This window comes from Arachis stenosperma, chromosome 10 (genome assembly GCF_014773155.1).
Source record: "Arachis stenosperma cultivar V10309 chromosome 10, arast.V10309.gnm1.PFL2, whole genome shotgun sequence".
In the NCBI taxonomy this organism is placed as follows: Eukaryota; Viridiplantae; Streptophyta; class Magnoliopsida; order Fabales; family Fabaceae; genus Arachis; species Arachis stenosperma.
The window spans coordinates 74,237,292-74,243,436 of record NC_080386.1 but is presented as its reverse complement, the minus strand read 5'-3'; the positions used below and the strand labels follow the sequence as shown (position 1 = coordinate 74,243,436).

Sequence of the window (6,145 nt, the reverse complement as noted above, 5' to 3'; positions counted from 1 at the left end):
GGCCTCGAATTGAGCCTTATAGCCCTAATCCCGTTTATCCATAGCGACTCTAAGCTCGTCAACTTGATTGGTGGGAGATGGAGAGGTTTGGTTAGATTGTTGTCTATGGTGTGGTGCTTGGTACTTGGTGTAGTTATTTTAGTTTTGGTTGTGGTGATTTTGGTTGGCTTGGTAGTTGTTGTTGTTGTGGTGGTATTGAGATGAAGATTGGTTGTTGTTGTGATGAGAAGAAGGGTTGTTCCATCTCTGGTTTTGATTGCTCCCTTGTGCATTATCCCTCCACCCTTGATGTTGATTACTACCATGAGGGTAGTTGTTTTGGCCTTGAGAAGTATAGGGTGGATGGTTGTTGTAATTCACATTGGCCACTACAAGGGCATGTTTCTCTTGAATTTGATGGCATTGATTGGTGTAATACGTAGTGCTAGAGCACAAACCATAAATCCTAGGAGGGCCTTCAAGTTGAGCAATTGGAGGTGGGACTTGGATGGCTTGGATGGAGTAGAATTCCTTTTGATCCTTTTGTATTTGCGTGAGGATGGTGGTCATGTCCCCAAGTGCTTTGGTTAGGCTTGATTCGGAAGGGGACGGTTCTAAAAACACCCTTGAGGGGGTTACTTCTCACCCTTGTATGTTGTGTAGCTTTGGCAACATCCTTTATCAAACTCCAAGCTTCTCCCTCCGTCTTATTTTTCGAAAGGGAACCACCGCTAGAAGCGGTGAGCAATCTTCTATCATCCACACAAAAACCTCTGGTGAAGTAGCTAATGAGCAAGTGAGTGTTCATTCCATGGTGTGGACAAGATTCCAATAGCCTCTTCAACCGAGACCAATACTCGTACAAACTCTCTTGGTCTCTTTGCATTATACCCGAAATCTCCTTCCGGATGTAGTCGGTCTTCTCCGGTGGGAAGTATTTATATAGAAACTCTCTTCTCAAGAAATCCCAATTGGTAGAAATCTCATCCGGTAGCGAATAAAACCATGTCTTTGCTTGCACTTCAAGAGAGAAAGGGAAGCCAAAAACCATGATAGGCACCTTATCGGCTCTATGCCTTCGAGTCGTAGAACAAGCAACTTAAAAATCCTTTAGATGTCGGATGGGGTCTTGACCCGGAAACCCATGATACTTAGGTAGTAGATTTATCAAGCTACTCTTCAATTCAAAGTTTAGATCAAGGTTATGATACCTTGCTTGAAATGGTTGAAGTATAATATCCGGAGCTCCTTGCTCATGCAAAGTGATCCGGTGGGGCTCCGCCATGTATGGTTCACCTGTAGGATGCAAAGATGTATTAGTAGTGCCAACAGAAGAATAGGAAGTAGCAGACTCTAAGTCACTCTCGGTACCGTCTAGTGATTCGGTATGTTCCTCAAGAGAGGCCGAAGCACTAGCCGTATAATCCAACCGTCGTCTAGCTTACCGAGTGTGTAACAAAGTTCTTTCAATCTCGGGATCCAAATCGGCTAAGCTAGAATTCGGTTGAGACCGAGTCATCAAACTTGAGAGTCATATTACAAAAATAAAAGAAGCAAAACTATAGCTAAGTATTGAAAGCAAACAAACTATTTACAATATTCACATAAGCAATATCAAGGCATATGTTGCAACCATTCTCCAGCAACGGCGCCAAAAATTTGATCGCACGAAATTGCGTCGGAAGAGAATTTCTCAATGAAGTTGCGTTGCAAGTATAGCTCTACCAACAACAATCCTCGAGGATCAAATTTATAAAGGAATTGGTTATCACAAGTTCAACCCCAATAAAGTAATCGAAGTATTCAAACTTCGGGTCGTCTCATAAGGAATGGGAAAACATGTGCTTCAAATTGGTTAGAAATCCGGGGTTGTAAGTCATGTGCAAGAAAGTAAACTAGGAATCTTAGCAAACAAGTAATCTAAAAGTGCAAGGAACCAATTCAAATAACTAAGCAAGATGTGAGCAATTTCAAACTAAGAAGACAATATTCAATTTAATTCTACTCTCTACTAAACAATAACTATAACTAAGGTAAGGAAATAAAGATTTTTGGGTTTCCAAATAAGAATGATAAAGTAACTGATGAGCGGATAATTTGTACGCTTTTTGGCATTGTTTTTAGTATGTTTTTAGTATATTTAGTTGAGTTTTTAGTATATTTTTATTAGTTTTTAGTTAAAATTCACTTTTCTGGACTTTACTATGAGTTTGTGTGTTTTTCTGTGATTTCAGGTATTTTCTGGCTGAAATTGAGGGACCTGAGCAAAAATCTGATTCAGAGACTGAAAAGGACTGCAGATGCTGTTGGATTCTGACCTCCCTGCACTCGAAGTGGATTTTCTGGAGCTACAGAAGCCCAATTGGCGCGCTCTCAACGGCGTTGGAAAGTAGACATCCTGGGCTTTCCAGCAAATTATAATAGTCCATATTTTGCTCAAGATTTGATGGCCCAAACCGGCGTTCAAAGTCACCTTCAGAATTCCCAGTGTTAAACGCCGGAACTGGCACCAAAGTGGGAGTTAAACGCCCAAACTGGCACAAAAGCTGGCATTTAACTCCAAGAAGAGTCTCTACATGAAAATGCTTCAATGCTCAGCCCAAGCACACACCAAGTGGGCCCGAAAGTGGATTTTTATGTCATTTACTCATCTTTGTAAACCTTAAGCTACTAGTTCCCTATAAATAGGACCTTTTACTATTGTATTTTCATCTTGATTTTTCTGGTTCCCTCTCTGGGACTGAAGCCAATGATCACTTTTGTTCTTATGTATCTTCAACGGTGGAGTTTCTACACACCATAGATTAAGGTGTGGAGCTCTGCTGTACCTCGAGTATTAATGCAATTACTATTGTTCTTCTATTCAATTCAGCTTGTTCTTATTCCAAGATATTCATTCGCACTCAAGAACTTGATGAATGTGATGATTATGTGACGCTCATCATCATTCTCACTTATGAACAAGTGATTGACAACCACTTCTGTTCTACAAGCAAACAAGGCTCTAATATTTATATCTTGGATTCCTGATACACGACGCATGGTTGATCGCCTGACAACCGAGCGCTCGCCTGACAACCGAGCCAGCCATTCCGTGAGATCAGAGTCTTCGTGGTATAGGCCAGAACTGATGGCGGCATTCAAGAGAATCCGGAAGGTCTAACCTTGTCTGTGGTATTCTGAGTAGGATTCAATGATTGAATGGCTGTGACGTGCTTCAAACTCGCGATTGTGGGGCGTTAGTGACAGACGCAAAAGAATCACTGGATTCTATTCCGACATGATCGAGAACCGACAGCTGGATAGCCGTGCCGTGACAGGGTGCGTTGAACATTTCCACTGAGAGGATGGGAGGTAGCCACTGACAACGGTGAAACCCTTGCATAAGCTTGCCATGGAAAGGAGTAAGAAGGATTGGATGAAGACAGTAGGAAAGCAGAGAGACGGAAGGGACAAAGCATCTACATTCGCTTATCTGAAGTTCTTACCAATGAATTGCATAAGTATCTCTATCTTTATCTTTTATTCATATTTCATCTATAACCATCTGAGTCTGCCTGACTAAGATTTACAAGGTGACCATAGCTTGCTTCATACCAACAATCTCCGTGGGATCGACCCTTACTCGCGTAAGGTTTATTACTTGGACGACCCAGTGCACTTGCTGGTTAGTTGTGCGGAGTTGTGATAAAGAGTTGAGATTGCAATGAGCGTACCATGTTGATGGCGCCATTGATGATCACAATTTCGTGCACCAAGTTTTTGGCGCCGTTGCCGGGGATTGTTTCGAGTATGGACAACTGACGGTTCATCTTGTTGCTTAGATTAGGTATTTTTCAGAGTTCTTAAGAATGAATTCTAGTGTTTCAAGGTGATGTTCTTATCATCACAAAAGCTGATTGATTATCATCAATTTAGCTCTTGAATGCAATGTCTTGCTGAAGCTTGGCTATTCATGTCTAATTCCTTTAGACTGAAGCTTTAGACTAACATTGCATGATTCCTGGAATTCTCATTAAGAATTTTGATACCTTTATTTTCTTTTTCACTTAATTTTCGAAAAAAACAAAAAATTTTACAAAATCATAAAAACCAAAAATATTTTATGTTTCTTGTTTGAGTCTAGTGTCTTATTTTAAGTTTGGTGTCTTGCATGCATTGTTTATTTGATCTTGGTTCTATTTTCAAGTCAATAGTACAGGGAACTGAAGATTCAGAACATGCAGCAGAGGAATTACACAGAAAAAGCTGGGCGTTCAAAACGCCCAGTGAAGAAGGACATACTGGCGTTTAAGCGCCAGCCAGGGTGCCTGGTTGGGCGTTTAACGCCCAAAAAGGTAGTGCATTGGGCGTTAAATGCCAGAATGTGCACCATTCTGGGCGTTTAACGCCAGGATGGCACAAGAGGGAAGATTCTGTTTTTAATGCAAATTTTTTTCAAGTTTTCAAAGTTTTTCAAAATCAAATCTTTTTCAAATCATATATTCTCAGTCAAATCTTTTTCAAAATCAATTTCTTTCCTTTTTCAAAGATATTTGCTAACAATTAATGATTTGATTGAACATTTCAAGTATGTTGCCTTTTCTGCTGAGAGAGGTTTAATGTTTGAATCATATCTTTTCTTGTTAGGCAAGTCATTAATTTTTTAAATCAAATCTTTTTAAATTGTTTTTCAAATCATATCTTCTCAATCACATCTTTTTAAAAAACCATAACTTTCAAATCACATCTTTTTCAAAAAAAAAAAAGTTTTCAATCATATCTTCTTCAAAATCTTTTTCAAAATGTTTTTAAAATCTTTTTAATTAATTTTCGAAAAATCTCTTCCCTTCTTCTCACATCCTTATATTTATGGAGTAACACTCCTCCTCAATGCACAATTCGAACTCTATCTCACTAAGTTCGAATTCTTCTACCTCTTTCTTCTATTTTTTTTGTTCCTCTGACACCTCAAGGAATCTCTATACTGTGACATAGAGGATTCCACATTTTCTTGTTCTCTTCTCTTTCATATGAGCAGGAACAAAGACAAAGGCATTCTTGTTGGGGCTGACCCTGAACCTGAAAGGACCTTGAAGCGAAAGCTAAGAGAAGCTAAGGCACAACTCTCCGAGGACCTAACAGAAATCTTCAGAGAAGAAGAAGACATGGCAGCCGAAAACAACAACAATGCCAACAATGCAAGGAAGGTGCTGGGTGACTTTACTGCACCTACTCCCGACTTCTATGGGAGAAGCATCTCTATCCCTGCCATTGGAGCAAACAACTTTGAGCTTAAGCCTCAATTAGTTTCTCTAATGCAACAGAATTGCAAGTTCCATGGACTTCCATTGGAAGATCCTCATCAGTTTTTGGCTGAATTCTTGCAAATCTGTGACACTGTCAAGACTAATGGGGTTGACCCTGAGGTCTACAGACTTATGCTATTCCCTTTTGCTGTAAGAGACAGAGCTAGGACATGGTTGGACTCACAACCTAAAGAAAGCCTGAACTCTTGGAAAAAGCTAGTCAATGCCTTCTTGGCAAAGTTCTTTCCACCTCAAAAATTGAGTAAGCTTAGAGTGGAAGTCCAAACCTTTAGACAGAAGGAAGGAGAATCCCTCTATGAAGCTTGGGAAAGATACAAACAATTGATCAGAAAATGTCCTTCGGACATGCTTTCTGAATGGAGCATCATAGGTATTTTCTATGATGGTCTCTCTGAACTATCCAAGATGTCTTTGGATAGCTCTGCTGGAGGATCTCTTCATCTGAAGAAGACGCCTGCAGAAGCTCAAGAACTAATTGAAATGGTTGCAAATAACCAATTCATGTACACTTCTGAAAGGAATCCTGTGAACAATGGGACAAGTTAGAAGAAAGGAGTTCTTGAGATTGATACTCTGAATGCCATATTGGCTCAGAATAAAATATTGACTCAGCAAGTCAATTTGATTTTTCAAAGTCTGTCTGGAATGCAAAATGCACCAAGCAGTACTAAGGATGCTTCATCTGAAGAAGAAGCTTATGATCCTGAGAACCCTTCAATGGAAGAGGTGAATTACATGGGAGAACCCTATGGAAACACCTATAATTCTTCATGGAGAAATCATCCAAATTTCTCATGGAAGGATCAACAGAGACCTCAACAAGGTTTCAACAATAATAATGGTGGAAGGAACAGGTT

At 39.9% G+C, this 6,145-nt stretch overlaps 1 non-coding gene across 1 annotated transcript; it reads right to left on the bottom strand.

Moving 5' to 3' along the window:
• Positions 1-5,531: 5,531 nt before the first annotated feature.
• On the bottom strand, positions 5,532-5,639 carry LOC130959189 (small nucleolar RNA R71). Its single transcript, XR_009078284.1, has one exon. It is a non-coding gene; the product is annotated as a small nucleolar RNA R71 (small nucleolar RNA).
• Positions 5,640-6,145: the final 506 nt, after the last annotated feature.